The 23,673-nt window shown below is 36.0% G+C and overlaps 1 long non-coding RNA gene across 1 annotated transcript; it reads left to right on the top strand.

Annotated features, from left to right (window-relative positions):
• The first annotated feature begins 13,752 nt into the window (after positions 1-13,752).
• Positions 13,753-14,704, top strand: LOC124643251. Its single transcript, XR_006985895.1, has 2 exons — positions 13,753-13,973; positions 14,514-14,704. It is a non-coding gene; the product is annotated as an uncharacterized LOC124643251 (long non-coding RNA).
• The last annotated feature ends 8,969 nt before the right edge of the window (positions 14,705-23,673 follow it).

Consider the following 23,673-nt stretch of genomic DNA (forward strand, 5'->3'; position numbering starts at 1 on the left):
ACGTCAACATGGAATCTCCTCAGACTCTGGTAAACATCTGGCATACCTCCACTATTTAGAAATATGGGAGCAATTAATAGTAGTTCCTATTCAACAAAGTATGAACTGGCAATATTCCGAGGAAACGGAAGGGTGTAAAAGAACTGTTGAAGTATTTTATAACCTGTAAACATGTGCTGAATGACCTTGAAACTGCACCTAGTGACTGAGTCAGTTTCAAAACAATGGAAAATCCAGGATGAACTGAAAAACAAGTGAGACTCATTTCGTTTTGTTGTCCAATCATTGCACGTGCTTTGAAGAAGTTTCTTCAAGAATTATTGCAAATGGATGGATTGTATGAAAGACAACATGTACATATAGATGGTTTTCAGACGACAGATAAAGAAGTATTTTGTACGGAGCTTTAATATCAAAATTATATCTCAAGTGACTAAATCAACAGATAGATAGGAAATGAGAAAGGCTGTAAATGCCCAAGTAAGAGAGGAACTTTCGAGTAACTATTTACTTATAACATAAGCAAAAGATATGGTTAAAATAACCACGGAAAATTTCCATATAGACTACTGCGCGTTATTCGCAATAAGTGTTGAAATACAATAGGTATTACTTTCGCTAGCGGCAAGATTACAGTCTTTTTATAGAACTACCGACAAAACAGTACGTCATACGCTTGAAACTCTGCCATAACGTCTAAAAGGAATTTCTTGTTATTATGGCGACTGGCAACGAAAATACCTACAAAGGGTTTTTGAAATATTTGCTGAAAATATACTATTCTCTATCATCATCTGCCTAGCCTCTTTTCTCACTATGTTGGGGACGCATTCCAATCTAACAGGATGCATCTGAGTAACAGTGTCTCATGGAGCGACTGCCTATCTGAACTCGTCAATCCAGTTATCAAGGCAACCCAACACCCCAAGTTAAGACTTGTTGACAGTCTTTCTGGCTTCACCCGTAACGACTGCGAAAAATGTTTAAATGACAGCCGGGACCCATCAATTTATCGGGCCTTCCGAAACACGGAAGAAATATCACTAACTTGCATCCTACGAAGTTTGTGACTATGGATGATGCATGACTACTCATACTCAGTCCCCTTTTGAAAGCTATGTCAATGGCATGCTATTTTCTCCAGCGTATTTCTGGGTGCTGATTCAACATCTAGAATTGCTGAACTAAACGACAAAATATTATGAACTTTTTTCAGCTACGAGGAAAAACATTGATAATACAAAAATAAGTAAGAAATTACAAAAACAAATCACTCTGTCATGAAAATGCTTTGGCGAGCATAATGTTTACAATTATTTTTTAACTAGCCGTTCTCCCGCGGTTTCACTCGCGTCCCGTGGGAACTACTGTCCGTACCGGGATAAAATATAGCCTATGTTACTCGGGAAGAGTGTGGCTTTCCAATAGTGATAGAATTTTTCAAAGCCGTTCTGTAGTTTCGGAGCCTTTTTAGGATACAAACAAACATTTTTTTTCTTTTTATTATATTAGTTATTTATAAATGTCGGCCGGGCGTGGTTGACGCGTCATTTAGAATTTTGGGAACGTTCCAGATAAAAAAATGGGATTTAAATAATTCTGTTTTGTTTACGTTAATAATGTTTTTAGATGATGGAAATCATTGTTGACACATACTTACTGATTCAATGGATGATTAAGTGACTTGGTCTGTCTGACATTCTATTCAAGTCTATTGCATATTAACGGAATAAACATCATAAGAATCAGAGGAGTGTGTATACCGATACATAAATTTTGATTAAATAGGCAAGAACAAATGAAACATTAGTTTCCATAAGTACCATGGTTAAGCTACAAGGATATTTCTTATCAAAGCAGTTATGTTTGATAAAGTCGCAATGGGGTATTTTTTAAGACACGCTTATTCCAATCTCTAGTTCAATTTTAAATTCTATTTCAATATTCAATTTGTTTAACAGACTCAATTCGATACTAATACAATTAGTAGCACGCTATTAAAAAATACTATCTCGAAATATTTCCATATTTTTTCATAATATATCTAATTAGTTTCTTTGCGTGTTGATAAATATCCTTATTTAACAAAATCTATGCTAATAAAAATAAAGAGAAAACAAAGGATCCGAAGCTTTTTGACATGCCTAATCAGTTTCTTCAAATATAATGTTGCTAAAAACGTAGACATAGCATCTGACATGCGCAGTGACATGCCCATTGATTCTAAGTATCTATCGATAAGGAAAGTGAAGTTCAAGGTCTCGCTAATGTCATCCACATATGTATGATTCACTGATCTATCACATGATAGAAGAGTGTCATTTATCTCTGCTTTGCTTAACCTTTATTAATTGATGGATGTACTTTGATTTATCGATAAGTGGGTTATAGTGTGATGTGATTTTCCCAACACTAGAGGTGAAAATTATAAGGGACTTTAAAATCTTATTGTGTAGGAAGGTGGTAGGCCTGGGTAACTGGGTTGAGAAGATCAGATTGGCAGTCGTTCCTTGTAAAACACTGGTACTCAGCTGCAACCGGTTAGACTGGAAGCCGACCCCAACATTGTTGGGAAAAGCCTCGGGAGATGATGATGACTTTCAGGCAAACGACCATTTTTGGTGATTGTACAACACCATTTTGTTTGAGTAACTATAATACAAAATCGGAAAGCCTATTTAAATTCATTTGTTCTACAGTCTGTTTTTTAATCTCGTAGACTAAACTGACACTTGCAAAATGTCAAACTTACAAATAATGTTGCTAGCTTTTTTGTGCAGTGTTGTACTTACGATACCGGTTTGTTGAATCGAAACTTCAGACTATACATAGTCTTTAAATCATAGTTAAAACTCTAAAGAGGCTGAAAACACGTTTTGATAAATAGAATAATCCAGCCGTACTTATATAAAACCTAGTCTTCTACCTACACAAAACGCCATCCGATTTTACCTGACAATGCGAACAACACATCCTTTCAACCTCTATAAATACCTAGAACAATACAACAGCACTGAAAAGGCTGAACATTACCACGGAGTAAGGAAAGATGAGCGGAGATGACATAATGTAGGTAGGTCAGGCGCCTTGTTCTGGGTCAAATACGTACGGTGGGTATGACCAAAACGATCAGTTACGAATGAACTGACAACGATTTTTGGTATAACAAAAAATGGGCGGGTTCCAAAGAAGACGTAAAAAGGCGGGGACAGTAACGTTCCATGTCAACCGCACACCCGCATTTTGGCGCGTTTCTTTCTTAGTCGATTTTCTGTTATGGCACCTCCTCTATTCATTTTATTCTCCATGGACGTTACCAACCTCCATTGTTGTTTTCATAAAATAGAACGTTATCGCGGGAAAATTTTGACATCTGTCACTTCAGTTGGCGGGAAACGACACAATCAGTGGCCCTCGAATTTATGGTCGGTTTGTGGTCAAAGAATTGTAGAAACGAAAATAGCTCGCTTTAATAAAAAGGTTGTTTTGGGTTTAAAGGCTTATTCAATTCATCTGAAAGCTTTTACTGACGTAGAAAATGGACTTGCCTTTGTGAAGGGGATTTTAAAATAGACTCTGGTAACGATCCGGTACATCTGAGGTCTGCAAAGGTCTAGATGGGCGTTAGATAAACACGGCTAAGCTTATGTAATCTGACTCGGGTTACGCTTCAAAAACATGTAATTTATACTAACTATGTACTTATGTAGTGTTGAGTTTCTATCATACGTGATGTAATATTTATATTTCCTTCTTATACACCGTGACTTTTTAGTCGTCTTACAAAGGTGGTCCACTCAATCTATCCGACATAAAATACCACTAGACACGATTATTAATTTTATAGCCTTTACTTAATTAAGATAATAGGTGCAAAGAAAAATATGAAAAAAAAAAAATGTTTACGTAACAAACGGTGGAAAGTAGGTACCTTCCCAACTCGCCGCGCTCCATTGATACAAGATTCGGGCAGCGCTCACAACAGGGTGTTCTTATAATCTCTGTCATGCATCATAATAATGAATTAATTTTTATTTTTAAATTATTCAAATCTCATAAATATTATTTTTTTTTATATGAACGTCTACTAGTCATTGGATACATGAAGTGGGCTGCCGTTGTAAGACGACTAAAAAGTCACGGTGTATATTCTAAATGATTTTATTTTCGCTCGAGTCCTAGGGTAACTATCTCGTGCATTCTAAAAACATGTTGTTTGTACTCTTAAAGGCTCCGAAACTACTGAACCGACTTGAAAAATGTTTAGAGGTAATAGTAGGTAAGCTACACTATCCTGGGTAATTTAGGTTCGGATAACTTTATAAGGGTATGGTAGGTATCCAGACATGGGTAAAGCCGCGGTAAACATCTGGCTTTTGATACCTACAAAATGGTGGATATTCGACACTATTTTAATTACGGGGTATTAAAATTACTGCATCAAAACATTTGCTTATCTTATCAGTTGACACAGTCAGAATTGTATGCAATTTAACGCATACGAGTAAAATTATAATCTTAGTACAAGGTTTACAGCAATCAAAGTTGCTGATAGCAGGATTGTAAAGTTATGTTTTTGTGGAAACACAAAATACTTTCAAACTAGCTGTTCCCTGTAGTTTCGCCACCGTTCCGAGAGAACTACTTCTCGCTTCTTCTCGCTTTGGGATAAAAACTTGCCTGTGTCCTTTCTCAGAGTCAGGCTCTAAACTACCTGTACTAAAGTTAATTTAAATTGTTCAGTAGTTTTGGCATGAAAGCGCGACACATAGACAGAGATAAGTAAACAGCTCATAGCAGACGAAAAAAAATACGAAAAGCCTGTCTTTGACATGATTGCGAAAGGTTTTTTTGGTTTTTGAAACTTGAATAAACCAAATATGTAATTTTAATTTTAACCTACTTAATATTAATCGTAGATCAGAAAGATCGATATCATCGATACCAACTGATATTTCCCATCCCTTTATTTCAATGAAAAAATGTGCAAAATACATTCATAAGAAAATCACATTTTCACATTTTTTAATCTCCGCAGTTTTATAACAAAAACAGAACGCGATAAAGAAAGATCTAGAAAAACTATTAAAGTTCAGGCAGTAAAACATAGAAAAGTCAGCCATTATTAGAAGCGTGATGTATTCCATTCAAGCAATCAATATTGATTGATACGTTTATTACGAACTGGCCTTGGACGTTAAAATTGTGTACGTCACGACACGATTTCAATTACTTCTTAGTAGAAACATTCCTTTATACATATGAGAACTAGCGGCTGTTCCCAATATTCTATTACTTAATGTAAAACAGAAGATAGATAAATTATTGGGAATGGCCGTTAATAGGCATAGACATGAGTAAACCATGAAAAGGTTCCTAGCTTTAACTAAAGACTGCTGAAAAGCAATTAAGAAACAGCATAAAACCTCTTCGAATAATCTTTATGTAACAATCATCTGCCTCCAGTCTACTGGGATGCAGCTGAGTACCAGTGTTTTACAAGGAACTGCCTATCTGACCTCCTCAACCCAGTACCCCTAGGTAAGACTGGTTGTCAGATTTACTAGGTTCTGACTACCCGAAAGGACTGCCAAGGACGTTAAATGACAGCCGGGACCTATAGTTTCACATCCCCTCGAAACACTGTCATTGGTGTCTATATGATATGCATAGAAAGTACATACAAACTTAGAAAGGTTGCATTGGTACTTGCCTGACCTGGAATCGGTTGGTTCTTTACCCACTTTGTTGGATTATATAAAGCAAAAACTAATACCCCTAACTTTCGATAACATTGTTCTTTGTTCTATCTGAACAATCTACTGTTTATTTAACTCTACACACACTGCGTCACGGGATCTTGTTAGACGGACGTATTGCTTCCAAGTACCATTTAAAGTATAGAATAAATATTTCAATATCAAATTAGTATATTATTTCTTTTAATCCCATACCTCCTATAGGTTATGGGCCCAGTGCGAAAAAGGACATTTAGTAGTGAGAACATTCAGTAGTGCGTAGTGACAGTAAAGTGCATAGTTGTAAATAAAAATAAAGTTGTGACAATGGAAAAAGTGAAAAGAAACATTAAGCCTTTTAATGGAGAAAAGTACAGTGTATGGAAATTTAGAATTCGTACACTGCTTTCAGAGTTAAACTTGCTCAGTGTTATTGACGAAGAAATTCCTGGAACGCGATCCGCTGAGTGGGAAAAGAATAATAAGGCAGCCAAAAGTATTATAGTCGAATATTTGGCGGACTCATATCTTAATTATATTAATGAAAATGGGACTGCTCAAGCAGTTTTTAAACATTTTGACGCGATCTATGAAAGGAAAAGTGTAGCAACTCAATTAGCGCTGAGAAAACAATTATTGGGATTAAAATTAAAAGCCGATATACCCTTGATCAAACACTTCTCAACATTTGACGATCTGCTGACAGAATTATCAGCTGCTGGAGCTAAATTAGAGGAAACGGACAAAGTAGCTCATTTATTACTTACTCTCCCGAATACATATGATGGCGTTATCACTGCAATTGAGACACTATCTGAAGAAAATATCACTCTCGGTTTTGTAAAAACTAGACTATTAGATCACGAAGTAAAATTAAAAAACGAGAGTCGTGATACCAGTTTAAAGATACTCCATGTTGAAGAAAAATATAATAAAAACAGATACAATCGCACAAAACAAAACTATTTGAAGAATACAACATTCAAGAAAACAAACAAACAAAAATTTGTGAAATGTCATTACTGTGGACGCAAAGGACACAAGAAACAGGATTGTTTCTATTTCAAAAGACAGACAAATATACAAAACAATGCCCCAGAAAGGACAAGACAAGTCCAAACTATTGCCCTGCAAGAGGGAACGACCTCGAATTCTTCTTTTTCAGGATTTGCGTTCATGACAAGCGCATACCATTATGAAAAAGACCACTCGACAATTAAATTCCTATTAGATTCAGGAGCGTCTGATCACATCACAAATAGAGATGATCTCTTCACATCGTTTGAATGTTTAAATCCTCCTTTAAAAATTTCAGTAGCTAAAAACAATACATTTATTTCAGCAACTAAAAGGGGAAACATAAATCTTATCAGTCAAACAGGAGTGCAAGGAATACTTACAAATGTATTGTTCTGTGCCGAAGTACCATATAATTTAATATCGGTATCAAAGATGCAGCAAGCAGGATTCACCATAATATTTGATGACAAAGGCACACAAATTACAAAGGAAGGTAAAATCATCATGAAAGGTAAGACATTGAATAATCTTATAGTTCTAGAGTTTAAAATACCAGTAATAAAAGGGGAATCCGCTTCCCAAGCATGTTATGTTAATGAAAATAAATATGAATTATGGCATCAACGCCTAGGACATATAAGTAAAACTAAATTCCTGCAGTTAAAATGTCATAATATGATTGATGACTTAGATGAAATAAATACCGTAACTCCAAATGATAAGTTGTGTGAAGCATGCATAAATGGGAAGCAGACTCGCCTGCCTTTTAATAAAGTTAAAGACAAAAGTTACATTAAACGCCCTCTGTTTATTGTGCATTCAGATGTTTGTGGTCCTATAACACCTCCAACAATAGATAACAGAAATTATTTTGTTTTATTTGTTGATGAATACACACATTATTGTGTGGTGTATATGTTAACTTACAAATCAGAAGTGTTTACAGCTTTTAAAGACTATGTCGCTAAAAGTGAGGCTAAATTCAATTTCAAAGTAGTAAATCTTTATAGTGATAACGGTGGTGAATACTTATCCACCGAAATGAAAAACTACTGTAGAGAAAGAGGCATAAGCTATCATTTAACAGTTCCTAGGACCCCACAGTTAAATGGTGTTGCAGAACGTATGGTTCGCACAATAACAGAAAAAGCTCGTGCTATGTTAAATGGCACTAAAGCATCAAAACGTTTTTGGGGAAATGCAGTTTTAACTGCAGTTTATTTAATAAATATTACGCCTACGAAAGCTTTAAGTCAATCAAAGACACCATACGAGATGTGGCATGATAGGAAACCAAGCGTTAAAAATCTCAGAGTTTTCGGTTCAACTGTATATGTTCATAATAAAACCAGTAAAAACAAATTTGACAATAGGTCGTGGAAAGGAATACTGGTAGGTTATGAACCCAATGGTTATAAAGTTTGGAATACAGAATTCGAAAAATATGAAACTGTAAGGGACGTTGTAATTGATGAGACTAATTTTATCGAATCTAGGCCTTCATTACGACCTGAACGGAGTAATAATACATATTCCCAAGACGAAACTGATAATGACTCCGTAACAAAATCAGTGTCTTATAAGTCTCATAGTTCTGGCCCTAAATCAGATAGCTCTCAATCTGATGAATGCAGTACAAGTAAAATTCGAAAAATCGGTAGTCATGAAATACCGAATGAACCTGAAAATGAATCTGAGAGTAGTTTGAAACACAAAAATCAGGATAAACCTGATGAATTTTTAAATTTACGAAGAAGTGAAAGACTGAAAACATGTTCGCGTAAATCATATAATGAAAATGACTATGATGTCTATAGTGCGTTATCCATCACAAGTAATATACCAAAATCATTAAATGAAATTAAATCTCTGAACGATAGGAATCAGTGGGAAAAAGCAGTCAGAGAAGAACTCAATTCTCTTAAGAAAAATAATACATGGACATTAGTACCAAAACCATCAAATAAAAATATTGTAGACTGTAAATGGATATTCACTATTAAAAATGACGTTTCAGGTCAACCTTCAAGATATAAGGCACGTCTTGTCGCTAGAGGTTTCAGTCAAGAATATCTTAGTGATTATAATGAAACATTTGCACCAGTTGCTAGAATAGCAAGCTTTAGATTCTTAATTAGCTACGCAAATCAATATAATTTACTGATTCATCATATGGATGTAAAAACAGCATTTCTAAATGGTACACTAAAGGAAGAAATCTACATGAAAGTTCCTGAAGGTGTAAAATGTAAAGATAATTACGTATGCAAATTAAACAAAGCTCTTTATGGCTTAAAACAATCAGCTAGATGTTGGTACGAAACATTTGAACAATGTCTCAAAGAAATAGGTTTTCAGAACTCCCCAGTAGATAGGTGTATATATATGAAAGGTAAAGGAGACATTTCTAAAAATATTTACGTAATCTTGTACGTCGATGATTTGGTTATAGCATGTGCAGATTTGCAAACAATGAATAATTTCAAAGCATATTTAATGACTAAATTCGAAATGACCGACTTACACGATATCAAATTATTTTTGGGCATTAAAATAGAGAGACACCATGATAAAATTACTTTAGACCAAAGTGCTTACATTAAAACCGTTTTGAATAAATTTAATATGAGTGATTGCAATCCTATAAACACACCGATGGAGCTTAAATTAAACTATGAAGCTCTTAACGCTGATAAGAAGTGTGACGCACCATGCCGTCACCTGATCGGTTGTTTAATGTACATTATGCTTTGTACGCGTCCGGACTTAAGTACATGCGTAAATATTTTAAGTCGGTACACAAATAAGAACAATAAAGAATTGTGGTTATGCTTAAAGCGAGTTTTAAGATATATCAAAGGCACAATTGATTTGAAGTTAACATATACAAGAAATAATTACAATAACATCCTAAGTGGATATGTCGACTCAGATTGGGGTGGCCACGATTGTAATGATAGGAAAAGCACTACTGGATATGTGTTTAAATTATTTGATCAAAATACAATTACATGGTGTACAAAGAGACAAACATCAGTAGCGGTCTCGTCTACTGAATCCGAATATATGGCTTTATATGAAGCTGTTAAAGAAGCATTATGGCTTAAGTCTCTGGCAGAAAGCATAAACTTAAAAATTAATAAGCCCATTATTTTATATGAAGATAATAACGGATGTATTAGCATAGCTAATAATCCAACAAGTCATAAAAGGTCTAAACACATAGATATAAAATATCATTTCTCTAGAGAACAAGTTGAGAAAAATGTAATAAAATTAAATTATATTTCCACAGGTAACCAGTTGGCAGACTTGTTGACAAAACCTTTACCAGTCGTGTCTTTTATAAGACTGAGAAAAGGATTGGGTATAGAATAAGTTTTAATTTAAGTACAATTTCATTATGAAATGGTCTGATCAGGTTTTTCTGGGTTTTCCCTGATCCTGTGCAGCAAATGTTGGACCATTATTGTACAGTTGTCCCAGACCTTACTTGGAAGTATAATATGTTACGTCGTATTTATAAGTTAGTATTCACTTTGTAATGTTGAATTGTAGACTAGATACTGTATAGTAAACTAACGAATGACTAAAAGTTAGGGATTAATTTTTGAGGGGGCGTGTTGGATTATATAAAGCAAAAACTAATACCCCTAACTTTCGATAACATTGTTCTTTGTTCTATCTGAACAATCTACTGTTTATTTAACTCTACACACACTGCGTCACGGGATCTTGTTAGACGGACGTATTGCTTCCAAGTACCATTTAAAGTATAGAATAAATATTTCAATATCAAATTAGTATATTATTTCTTTTAATCCCATACCTCCTATTCCCATACCTCCTATACACTTCGCCACCACAACTTATATTGAAAACAATCACAAGGATTTTTTATCAACACTACCAATTTATCAGATACCACATTCCTTCACTAACCTATTTCCACAGAGCATATTCTGCCTACTTTTGTAAAGTCAATGACCTCATCATCTCAAGAGAAAACTGACACAGATCTGTGATTGATATGTTTACCTTAATTTGGTACTTTTATTTAGGTTCAGTTCATGTTATGAGGTTAAATACACAGTTAATGTGAGCAAAAATATCTTTTGTGATAGTAAATTTTATTTTAATTTTTATAATTAGATCAATAAGAAAGTGTAAGCTAAGGGAAATAATTAAAAAATTAAAATCTTTTCAATGTAGAAATAATTGTGAACACCTGAGAATTGCAAATTCAATCAAATATAAAAATGTAGTCATAATACTAGCTTCAGCCCTTGGTTTCATTCCCCATCTCAGGTAACTACTCCTCGCATTTGGATAAAAAGTAACCAATTTTTTATTCTGCATTTATGTAAGCTATATAACAGCTTGCTGGGGAGTTTGTTGCGCCACTTCTTCCCAGCAAAAACACATAGGAAGTGGTGAAGGGCGGGCGTTTTGGGGGCCGTCTTTTGTTTTTGGCATTCAAAAAGTGCTGATAATTATTTATCAGCCTAATTTGAATAAACGTTTTTGAGTTTGAGTTTATAATTGCCAACTTTCATTAAGTTGTTGCATGAAAGGCGGAACATACATACAAACATTCATAATATTGGGGTAACCTGTAATGGTAAATGTATGTAGATAAATAAATAAATAAAATAAAATAAATATAGTAAGATTAGCAGACAAAGACATAAACAATGTTATATACTCTCTTATGTTGAACATTCTTCACAGACAACAACAAAGCAATTCATTTAATGCAATTAATATGGAAGGCATTCCATAGACTATTGTTTTATATTTATCCTGTTTCGGTCACTCGGTTATATAAAAACAACTACACATGTGTGAGTGAGTGCACATAAGTTGGTATGTTGGGTAATTTAAATGTTAAATGAGTGAAAATGTTGTTATTTAGTTGTGAATTCTTCTGTAGGCATAAATGTATAATAATAAGATTGAAGAGTTTGTTTGTTTTAACAGGAGGAACCCTTCTTATTATCAAAGTGCGTGAAGTAATTCCCTCAGGACACAGGTGAAACCGATTGCAGCACCTCCTTTTTGTATCAAAATATTTTATTATGATTTGACTGTGGCAAATCAATAAACAAGTACAACATTTTATCTACACTCAGATAGTTCATCTAAACTTTGTATATTGGCTATTGAAAAAAATGATGTCAATATCATTCAGATATAGGACGGCCTGATAAGGAATAATTGAACAATTTGTACAGGCACATTGAACAGCGCATGACAGCAATGTCAATTTTATCATGTTTACAATGGAAAAGAAACCATTGTATACCCAATAACACCAGGAAACACTAGTCACAAGCAGAGTTTAGTTTGTGGCTCGACGACAACTACCACAATGTGTTTTTTTTTTTTTACATGTGAAATACTGGGCACACATCAAGCGGTCCATTTATCAATAGCCATTTCATGCGGTTTCAGCTGCTTCCCGTGGAAACGACTGGCCGTTCTTGGATAAATGCCTCTGTTACTCAGGAATAGTGTAGCTACCGAACAATGAATTTTTTTTTAATCTGTCAAGTATTTCCAGGGCCAAACTAACAATGAAATGAGAAATTACGACCCATAAGTAAAAAAAACCTTTTAGGGGAACCACCCATTCATCTTCAGTACCTGGTAGTTGTTACTCATCAATTTACTTTTAGAAATTGAAAGTCATCAGCCTAAATTGTAATGGTCAATATTGTGCAAATGTGCACATTTACATATTGCCAAAGTAAATGTAGGTAGTTGATTATTTTAAACTAGCCAGACACTTTGGAATTTGTACATCCATGACCTTCACAACAAAATTTAGGTACATTTTCAAAATCAGGTATATTTTTACTCTAAAATTGATGAAGTAGTACAATAATGCAGGAAGGAATACTAGGAAGTACTTAATATTTCCTTCAAACAGGGTCATAATCTCAGTTCATGCATATTATAATGAACAGGAAAAAGCTACATCACGGTAGCATAGGAACTGATTTGTATTAAAAATAGTTCTTAACTCATTTTGTAACAACAAAGAAATCAAAAGCAGAAAAAAACAAACGCCAATCGCCATATCGAAATTCAAATCTTTCTTTCCACATTCCAATTTCAAACGCAATAAAATTCTCGATGGAGTTAACCTCCACGTGAAAAAAAAGGTTAGACAAAAATACAGAAATGATTGCGACATGAAGGTAATCAGCCAATTACAACAATGGTGACGTATTGAATTGAAATAGAAGGACAATGTAAAAGGTAATACGTAATTAGCCCGTTCTTTATTTGAACACTCAATACTCTCGTTTCCATGTTATCACGGCCTAATTACGTATTAGTAAACAAGATATAAGCAAAATAAAAGAAATCAAAATGACTTACTAGTAGTTCTTCTTTTCGACAGCGGGTGGCTCCAAACCAACGACATCGTAGTAATTGTTGTAATTACTACTAATACTACTACTAAAATTTAACTGTTGTATTAACTTCGTCATCTTGGCGAGTCGTACTTAAGCCTTGAAAGAACTTGGGAAGAAAAACACGGTTAGACCGTAGAGATCGCACAAATTGCGTAGATCGCACGGATTACGATGAACACGAATAAGTGTAAATTGGTTTGATTTGATGAATAATCAACTTGAAGTGCGGGCGAAAGGTGCTAACTTGTTAGTTGAGAAGTCCGCTATTTACATACAAAAACACACGTGGCTCAAGCCGTCTGAATTTGGTAGCATAACATAATTTTTCCATAATGGCCACCGGATGCGTGACGTTTCTATTCTCGATAATTACACTCCGTTATACGTATGTCGAAACTTCTTAAAACACTTCAAATAATTGATGACGTAATCGTATATTTTTCTTGAGAAAAAGATTATATTCCAATTTAAATTATTCAATAGAGTATTACTGTAATATAATTCAATACATTTGAGACGATAATACACCAAACTTGAAAAAAATCAATACCGACATTGACAACCATGAGTTACCATGGATAACGTTCCGTTCCCACAAAACAAAACGTCAACAAGAACTGTAGTGAAGTTCGCAGCAGTACTATCGATTGGGCCGCGCCGTAATGCGTACATAACAACAGGAGGAATCGATTAAAAACTTACCGATTACGAAAAAGTAACGATGGCATACTACTTTTCGGGGACTCAATTTCCGTTAATTTTCTTTTTTGTATCATGTAACTGGATGCCGGTAAGGCATATAACGTCATAACTTCACTTTAATTTACACTTCACCAAAGTAAGATCTTCCAATTAAGGAATGATTAGTTTTTTTTCTGTGTAGCACATTAATATCGATTACACTTTTGTGACTTTTTCTAGTATTGAGTTGTATCCTGGGTAACGACATTCAGGCTCTACGGCGTGTCCACGACTAGAGTTGAGTTAGTCGCCGCATCGACGGTATAATACTATATAAGTAGGCAACCCACCCTCTATTTTTAGGGAGTATGGGGCGAGATACACGGATCGATTTTTAAGGGAATTTTCCTCTTGTGTTAACTAGTTAACTTCAATTTCATTCGCTGAATAGTAAAGCAGATTATGATAAGAACTTCTTTAATTTTTTGAAATGGAACAATTCAATTTTTTTTCTGGATGTATCTACTTAGAAAACAGGTCAATAGTACCTGTGCTTTTGCGAAAAACATGAGCATTTTACTAAGAGTAAGTTTCCAAGGATTCTCACTGTTCGAAAACAGTTCTTTCTTACCTTAATATATTTTTGCAGGTGGAAAATTCTTCCCCAGTGTGGACCATCGGAATAATCCCGCACAAGCGCAGTGGCCTCCTGTGACGTCACGATGTTTACACCCTCTCTCGCACATTCGATTGTTTTCTTTGTGTAGCGATTATAGACCTTATGGATTTTGTACAAAGAATATAAATATTAAATTAATAAAAAATACACCTATACCTAAATGAAAATACCCTGAAAAATAAACCTCCTGATGAAGATTTTTTTAAAGCACACTTAGTATGGATTTCGTGCTTCACGGATAAAAACCGCATGGCGACAAGGCGTTTCTCGGGTCAAAAGTTATTTATAAAATACCTGTAGAACAACAACAATAGGTACTTTATAAAAGAGATTGATTTCAGGAATATATTGGCTTAGTAAAGAATCGCATTTTTCGCAAAAAGACTAGCCTTTTTATATTTTTTGTCAAAACCTAACTAAACCATTTCAATGCCTATTTACTCAATTTAAAATCCGAAACAAACCCAAATAAACCTGGTAAAAATTTTGCATTCTTAACTTCAATGCGCATTTTCATTCCACAAGTACTCTATGCGTACGTGACTAGTCGCTAGCTATGCCTTGCCCTCCGAGTTCGCCCTTAATGTCCTTTGTTACAGCCAGCCGTGATCATTGATTATGCTAATATCGACTGCGCAGTTTGTTTTTTTAATGAGTTGTTTTTGTGATCAGCTGATGTTGATTATGCAAAATATTTTGGATATACCTACTTACATTATGCAGCTGAAGAGTTTGTTTATACGTTTATTTAATCGCAAGAACTAGGGTTTTTCTTTAGAAGCTACAGTTCTTCATCGTTCATAGCTAGGTGCCAGACGCGAGACTCTAAAGTTAGCCTTATAAAAGCGATAATCAGAAAGAACCTGACCTACCCGTAACAAATTTACTGTGTGTCTATAAAGGCAGTTGGTCAAAAAAGTCTTATTACAGAAAATAATGCAGCGTTTATATTACTATTCGTATTTACAGTTTAAACTATACTTGCAATACAGTTGAATTTCCCTTTTCTCTTCAAGATACACGTGGAAAAGCCCTCAATATTCTGAATGAGACTACGTGGCTGCCTGCAATTCCTGGAACTGAATTGGGTCACTGTACTCTGTAGATGCCTACATAGTTCGTATAGGTGCTGTGGCGCATTCTGGCTATACGAAGAGGTTTGTATGCAGTTGTCGGTGGGTAGGTATTTTGTTGATTGTATTATGTTTGATAGATAGATCATGTTCATAAGTGAGGTGGTTATGAACTTACACAGGTATTTGGATTACTATGCATTACCTGTTATAATATCATAAAAACAAAATTTTGAGATGATAAATAAATACCTAAGTAATATGTACCTACAATAGGTAATTCCTACACATTAGTTAACTCGAATATTGTTGTCTAACGCATTTACATACCCAAGTTAAAATCAAACCCAAGTTATTGTGGTAACCAAGTAGTGGTTTTCCTTATATAAAATCAAATTTTAATTTAAGACCTACTCTGAAACATGTACATAAAGTTTAACTCAACATTCCAAGTTATTAATAAGTAACAATGTTCACATACAGATAAAGCAAGGTATAAACTAAAGAAATACCCAAGTATTTCAACTAAGCAGAAACGTGGCTTATCTCACGTGCGTTGGGTTACTTAACTTCAAACGCAAGTGTTGTATTTGTAAACTGTTTGTATGTATTGCAGTGCTTATTACTTTGTATTTATTTTTAAGCAGCGAAAAAAGAGGAGTGTTAAAAAAAAGGAATTAAAGTTAGAGTGTCTGTCTTTCCCAGGCACCGTAACTCTTAAACGGATGAATCGATTTGGATGTGGTGTTTTAGTTGAAAACTACATACAAATATATTGAAGAGTACATTCATCTCATCCATTCGTACCTAAAGTTAAAATGCTTATTAAAATAAACCAACAGAGGTTCCCATTCATTAGGTTACGTTATTCCATTGACATATCTCTTCTGTTTGAGTCCTAACTTTCTATCCCATTAGAATTATTATTCTAATCATTAAGAAAAGGACTACATTTACAATCAAAATACTTACCACGTAAAAACAAGGGCGTGGCCCGAATCTGGCCTAGTACCAAAGTTCGACATAAAGTACAAAAGGGTGGATTCGGCAATGAATCATTTGAGACATTGGCAAGGACAAACGATCCTTCAATTCGGGATCGTAACGTAGCTATTTAAGTGCCTAGTTATTTTTATTTATTCCAGTTGTTTCTCCAAAATACAGTTACACGGTTCTTTATAAATAAAATTGATATTATATACATAGATAGCAACAAAAGAATCATCTTCTTATTGAGTTAGCTGTAAGTTTAATTTCTAACTAGCCTTAATATCAGAGTTTCCTCAAATCCGTCTGAAGCAGTATTTTAAAAAGGCCTCCCTGGCACGAAAATAGAACACTACCAACTTCCAGATTCTATGCTGATTTATTAAACAAACGGATTCTGGCTGGGCCCGGACACACTACAACAGTATCTACAATTTGTAAATCTAAGAAAATTTCGGTATACCTATATATGGGCAAGTTTTACGCCCTTTCAGCCTTCTAGCCCTTTCAGCAGTTTTTGAATGATGAGTAACAACATCCATTCGTTCTTCCATTACATAAATAGGATGACGAGTAACCTCGAAGGAATAATACCGGTAAAGTCAAAGTTTCAAAGTTGAAATGAATGAGTTCTCATATTAACAAAGTAGAAACATAAATCTGAGCTTGCATGTTTCAAGCTTGCAATGTTGCATTGGCTTTATGCAGTTATTTATGAATTGAGCAATTCTACGACTACAAAATATGGAGGATAGTTAATAATGTTAAAAATCTGTGAGAGGAAGATAATGTTTTGATTGAAGAATAAGGATATAATCACAATGGAATATTTAAAAAGAAAACTCAAAATGTGATTAATCGTGTAGCGTTATATTAGAATAAATACAATAAATACTTATAACTAGTTAAAAGTAACTTAAGAAACTTAATCTAGAATGGTAACTTAGAAACGTAATATGGAACTAAAACGGTCACAGTAAGTTTTTTCAACAAATTCCCATACACTTGCATCAGCGATATTGTTTTCGGCTTAAAAAGAATCGCTATTGAGTCATCCGAATCCACACAAGTTACTGAATTCGGAACAACATTTTCAAAAGGCAAATTATCTAAATTCAACTTTGTGTTCTTAGCCAGAGAGCGCAAATTTGCTGCTTGGTTTTCATAGAAAAATTCTTTCGGCATTGGATAATTTGCAGTCTCTTCTAAAATATCTGATGCTCGTTGACAAGGGATATTGAACATTGACTTGCTTGGTATAGGGTTCATTCCAGTTTGGCTGGAAGCTGAATTTCCTAACTGTTGTGAGTTTTCATACAGTGTAGGATTAAAATCATTTTTGCAGCCATTTTTTGGGCGGAAAATAGGGACCATCATCGTCGGTATCTCTGAAAGATTACTATTTTCAGTTTGTGTGGGATTTTTGTGTTCTTTTAATTTAGCTAATGCTGTTGATATTTTGGATAATATTTTGCTGAAGTCTGCTGTCTTGTTTTTCGGAGCTGGTGTATCTTTAATCTCGGTTTTATTTTCAGCTGTAACTTTATCTAGCATATAAGATTTATCATCAATAACCTCTTGAATGCTTTTCAGTTTTTCTTCTACAATATTTTCGTAGTCAATTATTACCGGGCTTGGGTACATTTCATTTGTCTCAGATTCCTTAACATTTTCTTTGATTTCTTCACATATTTTTGAGGTATCATTGTTTTTATTTTCATTTTCGTCAGCAAGAAGGAATTTAATGATTTTGGCAACGTTGAGCAGACGTTCTTTTTTGATTTTAGATGTACTTTTCATTGTTTGCAAAGCTGGCAGGATTTGCTGCCATTTGGAGTCTGTGGTAGATATTGAAGATGTTTTGGAGTCCTCAGTGGTCACTGGTGCTGGTTCTGATATTAAGTTGTCCAGAGTTTGGGTAAAGACTCCCTGGAAAAGGCAATGTGTGTTTTGTATTAAGTAAATAATAGTAATTTGTGTGTCTACTAGCATATTTTACCTCTTTCACCCGATATACAAAACAAACGGAAAAAACTTCACAATCTACAATGGATAGAATATAGTCTAGTACACTCCCGAATAGCGTAGATTTCTAATTGATAATATATATTTTTTTAATAACTTGCGTCAAAAAATATTTTAGTTATTATTTACTTACATTTAATGCCACAAAGAAGATAAATAATTTAACACTGAGAATCATTTTTAAAATAAATAATTAAATATACTTAAAATACAACAAACTTCGAACAAAATTAACTTATCAATAAATCAAATATTGTAATCGCAACGTTTTGTATACCGATTTTTATCGATTACAACATTGCGATTTCAATAATCGGTAAGTATCACTATGACATAACAAACAGTTATGCCGCATCACTATTCGATAAAATTCAAAATGTCACCGGAATTTGAATGGTCAATGTAAAGTTTATTTAATTATCAGATATTTGTAAACACTTATCGCTTTCGTAGAAAAGGTGATATTACAAATTTTAAAATAGAATAATTATTTTAAGGATTTTTTGCTTACCAAGTTCCATAGTGGTGCCTAATCAAATAAATAAAAGTTAATGTAGCCTAATCAATCGAAAATTTTAAAAATGGCGGTGGTCATCCATTTAGGCAAGCACGCGCAACTGTCAAAAAATAATTTATTAGTTGGTTATTGGCTAACTTCAGAATTGCGAAGTTCACTATCATCAAAATCAGGGGAGGATGACAAAAGATGGATTGATTTAGTCTTCTGTTTGTACCTACCTAGTCCTAGTCTTATCGAGTCAATGATATTTTAAAATATCGTTGCCTTTGTCATTGTCATTATCTAGAAGAGTAAAAAAACTATTACTTTTTCCTTATCCGTTTCCGTGTTTCTAACAGTGAAGAAATTCAAAGTTCATCAGATGACAAACATCAGGGGCCCGATTCTCCTAATTTTATTTAAGCGGCATACGATTCACGTTCGACTGCGATCCAATCACGACTCGATTACGATTGAAGCGTAGGTATGTGGCATTCCGCTATTTTTTCTTTGAAATAAACGTTTTTATCCTTTTCTGTCATTCAATAATGAACCATTTTGTCTGCAAATGATTTACGATTGCAATATGATTGTAGAGCAAACTACCGTATAGACCAAAATCACCTATAAATAGCAGACCAATCGCAAACCAATCCAATGTCGTTGGAATACGATTGGTCTTATATTAGTAGCAGAATGCCCGTAATGATTAAAACTGCTATTGCGATCATATTGCGATTCGATTTCTATTCAATTTTGTCATTATTAACTTAGGAGAATCGGGCCCCAGATGACCCCTCTCGCTATGTGTTGCAGCGGAGGAGTGTCAGAATCTTACTGAGTTAAACAAATCATGTTCCTTCATAAGTCTTTCATGTACCAGGGCCGCGGTAACTCTTTGAAACAAGCCCGGTGAACTATAGCATACAAGAAAACTTTTATCAAAGTAGGGTTGCCCCATATAATTACGTTATTCCAATGAAGAAATTATTTTCGCTCGTTGATAGTAAGTGTAATTTGTCAATTAATTGTGAAATTAATAGGTATAAATGCTAGGTTAAACAAAGGGTCAGTACATTCAAACTTTGTTTTTCGAAGAAAACAATAAACCCAAAAAAAATGAAATCCTTCGCATTCATTCTGGTGGTGGCTGTTCTTGCCCAGGTAAGTCTTTTAAAAAATATATTTCGTTTAATTTAACTTACCTATAACCCCCTTTTTGCATAAGGTGTAAAAATTGTTTGCTTAACTTTCCTGTATCCTTTCAATAATTTCTGGCATTGTAAAGGTTTTTATTTCATACAGCCCTACCACAGATTCTTACGAAACGTCAATAGCTAGGTGCACGGCATAGACATAATATTAGTAAACAGGACTGCGCACGTAAACCCAAATAAACCGGCCAAGTGCGAGTCGGACTCGCGCACCGAGGGTTCCGTACAAATGCTGTATAGATAAAAAGTGAGTTTCGCGCCAACCGTTCAGTTTAGAACAATCATAGTTATGGTAATTTCGTGAGAGTCAAAATAGTTAATATTTTTTATTTTATAATATAACTAAAATAGTAGGCCAGTACCTTGTAAAAGTTATTTTATTGAAGTTATTTATATACAACATTTTATAGTCATCATTCAGAAATCTGATTGAAAATAACTAATTATGTCTTAAAGGTCATGGGGCATATCTGACCCGCTTTGTAAAAAGTGGCGGACATGAATCAAAGTAGTTTTAAATCGTAGAGAATGGTATGACGTTTCTTTGAATATAAATATTTTATTAAAATTCCATGGAGACGAATGTCCAGGATCGTTTGAAAAATATAAAAGATAAGCCAAAAATAAAGTGCCGTGTAGCGACGGCTTAAGAATACATATGTCGCTACCCCTTCTTCCAGTGGGTGTCGTAAAAGTCGACTAATGGAGTATAAAATGCACCAAACACCAGTGCAAGAGAAGGAAAACTCGGAAAAAAACCCTCTATCAACCCGTCTGGCCAGCGTGATAGCAGTAGGCTAAATACCTCTATGAGCAGCACAAAAAAGCCACGGCCCCTAGTTCCCGGCAGTCCCGCTATTCCCGGTCATGGTGGCGACCGTGGTTACGGCGGGGCAGGGGGTGCGAAGAATCTCCGGGTTACGGGAGGCCACCAAACAAAACTGACTCTGGCGACGTACAACGGCCGCACGCTACGGCTTGACTCGCATCTGGCGCAACTCGAGGTGGAACTTGGGAAGATTAGGTGGCACATATTAGGGTTATGTGAAGTTCGAAGAGAGGGGGAGGACACCATAACCCTCGAATCAGGTCACCTAATGTACTTCCGAGAGGGAGACCAACAATCCCAAGGTGGCGTTGGGTTTCTGGTTAATAAGTCCCTAGCTGATAACGTTGTGGAGGTGTCTAGTGTGTCGAACAGGGTAGCGTACCTTATCTTAAAGCTCACCGACAGGTATAGCCTCAAGATAGTGCAAGTGTACGCACCGACCTCGACACATTCAGACGATGAAGTGGAGGATATGTTTGATGACATATCAAGGGCCCTCCACTTCACTACAAAGACCCATTACACCGTTGTCATGGGGGACTTTAACGCTAAAGTGGGAGTACAGATTTGCGGCGAATCGGCAGTAGGATCCCATGGATTTGGAAGCAGGAATCATAGGGGGCAAATGCTCGTCAACTTCCTCGAACGTGAGGGGCTCTTTTTGATGAACTCTTTTTTCAAAAAGCAGCCCCAAAGGAAGTGGACGTGGCAAAGCCCCGACACTATGACTAAAAATGAGATTGACTTCATCATGACGAACAAGAAGCACATATTCAGAGACGTCTCCGTGATCAATAGGTTTAATACCGGTAGCGATCACCGACTTGTCCGAGGCTCTCTGAATATCAACTTCAAGGCTGAACGTTTCCGTCTGATGAAGGCCAGGCTCCGACCAACACTGCTCCAAACCATGACAGGATCTGAAACGTTCCAGTCAAATTTGGAGAACCGATTTGCCGCCGTGGAAACCACAACAGACGTTAACCAGAACCACGAAAATGTGGTTCGGATCCTCAGGGAGGAAGGTTCGAGATTCTGTAACATGCAGCGTAAGGGCAAGAAATCAAAACTTTCGGAAGAGACATTAGGGCTTATGAAGAGACGACGTGAAAACCCACCTGTCACTTCGTCAGCTAAGCGGGCTCTAAACCAAGAGATCAACAAGCACGTACGACGTGACCTCCGGTGCTCCAATACTCTTGACATTGAAAGAGCAATTGAGCTGAATCGGGGGTCAAAGGTGTTCGTACAATCTCTTGGAAGAAGCCACTTGACGAAGCTGACCACAACAAGTGGAGAAGTCGTTTCTTCGGTGCCCGCAGTCCTTTCGGAAGTGGAAAATTTCTATGGCCGGTTATACGCATCGCATGCATCTCGACCTGATCCCGGAAATGAGGATTCTAGAGCCACATTAACGCGCCATTTCACCGAAGACCTGCCAGAAGTCAGCAGTGGCGAAATCGAGATCGCTCTGAGACAGCTCAAAAATGGAAAAGCCCCTGGCGAGGATGGCATTACAACAGAGCTATTAAAAGCAGGAGGAAAGCCCGTACTGGGGGAGCTCCAGAAGCTTTTTAATGCCGTCCTGTTTGAAGGGAGAACTCCAGAGGCGTGGAGTAGGAGTGTTGTCGTCCTGTTCTTCAAAAAGGGAGACAAAACCCAGTTGAAGAACTATCGACCCATTTCCCTCCTAAGCCACGTCTATAAGCTGTTCTCAAGAGTGATCACGAACCGACTTGCGCGAAGACTCGACGAATTCCAACCACCGGAGCAGGCTCGGTTTCGGAGCGGATACGGCACCATAGACCACATCCACACAGTGCGGCAGATTATACAGAAGACCGAAGAGTATAATCAGCCCCTGTGTCTAGCATTTGTGGACTATGAGAAGGCCTTTGACTCGGTTGAAATCTGGTCTGTTCTGGAGTCCCTGCAGCGTTGTCAAGTAGATTGGCGATACATCCAAGTGATGAGATGTCTCTACGAAGCCGCTACAATGTCCGTCCAAGTACAAAATCAGCAAACAAGGCCCATACCGTTGCATCGAGGAGTGAGACAAGGGGATGTTATTTCCCCGAAACTGTTCACTAATGCAATGGAGGATATGTTCAAGACGCTGAACTGGAAAGGACGTGGCATCAACATCAATGGCGAACACATCTCTCACTTGCGATTTGCTGACGATATCGTCATCATGGCAGAAACGCTGCAGGACCTACAACAAATGCTGAACGACCTGGCTGAATCTTCTCTACGCATCGGCCTACGGATGAACTTGGACAAAACCAAGGTCATGTTCAATGAACATGTTCTACCGGAACCGATTGCGATACACGGTGCCGTTCTCGAAGTTGTTCGGAAATATGTATACCTCGGGCAGACATTGCAGTTAGGTAGAAACAACTTTGAGGACGAGGTGAATAGGAGAATTCAGTTGGGTTGGGCTGCATTTGGGAAGCTACGTCGAGTCCTAACATCGTCGATCCCACAGTGCCTAAAGACG

The sequence above is a fragment of the Helicoverpa zea genome, chromosome 27 (genome assembly GCF_022581195.2).
Source record: "Helicoverpa zea isolate HzStark_Cry1AcR chromosome 27, ilHelZeax1.1, whole genome shotgun sequence".
Classification (NCBI taxonomy): Eukaryota; Metazoa; Arthropoda; class Insecta; order Lepidoptera; family Noctuidae; genus Helicoverpa; species Helicoverpa zea.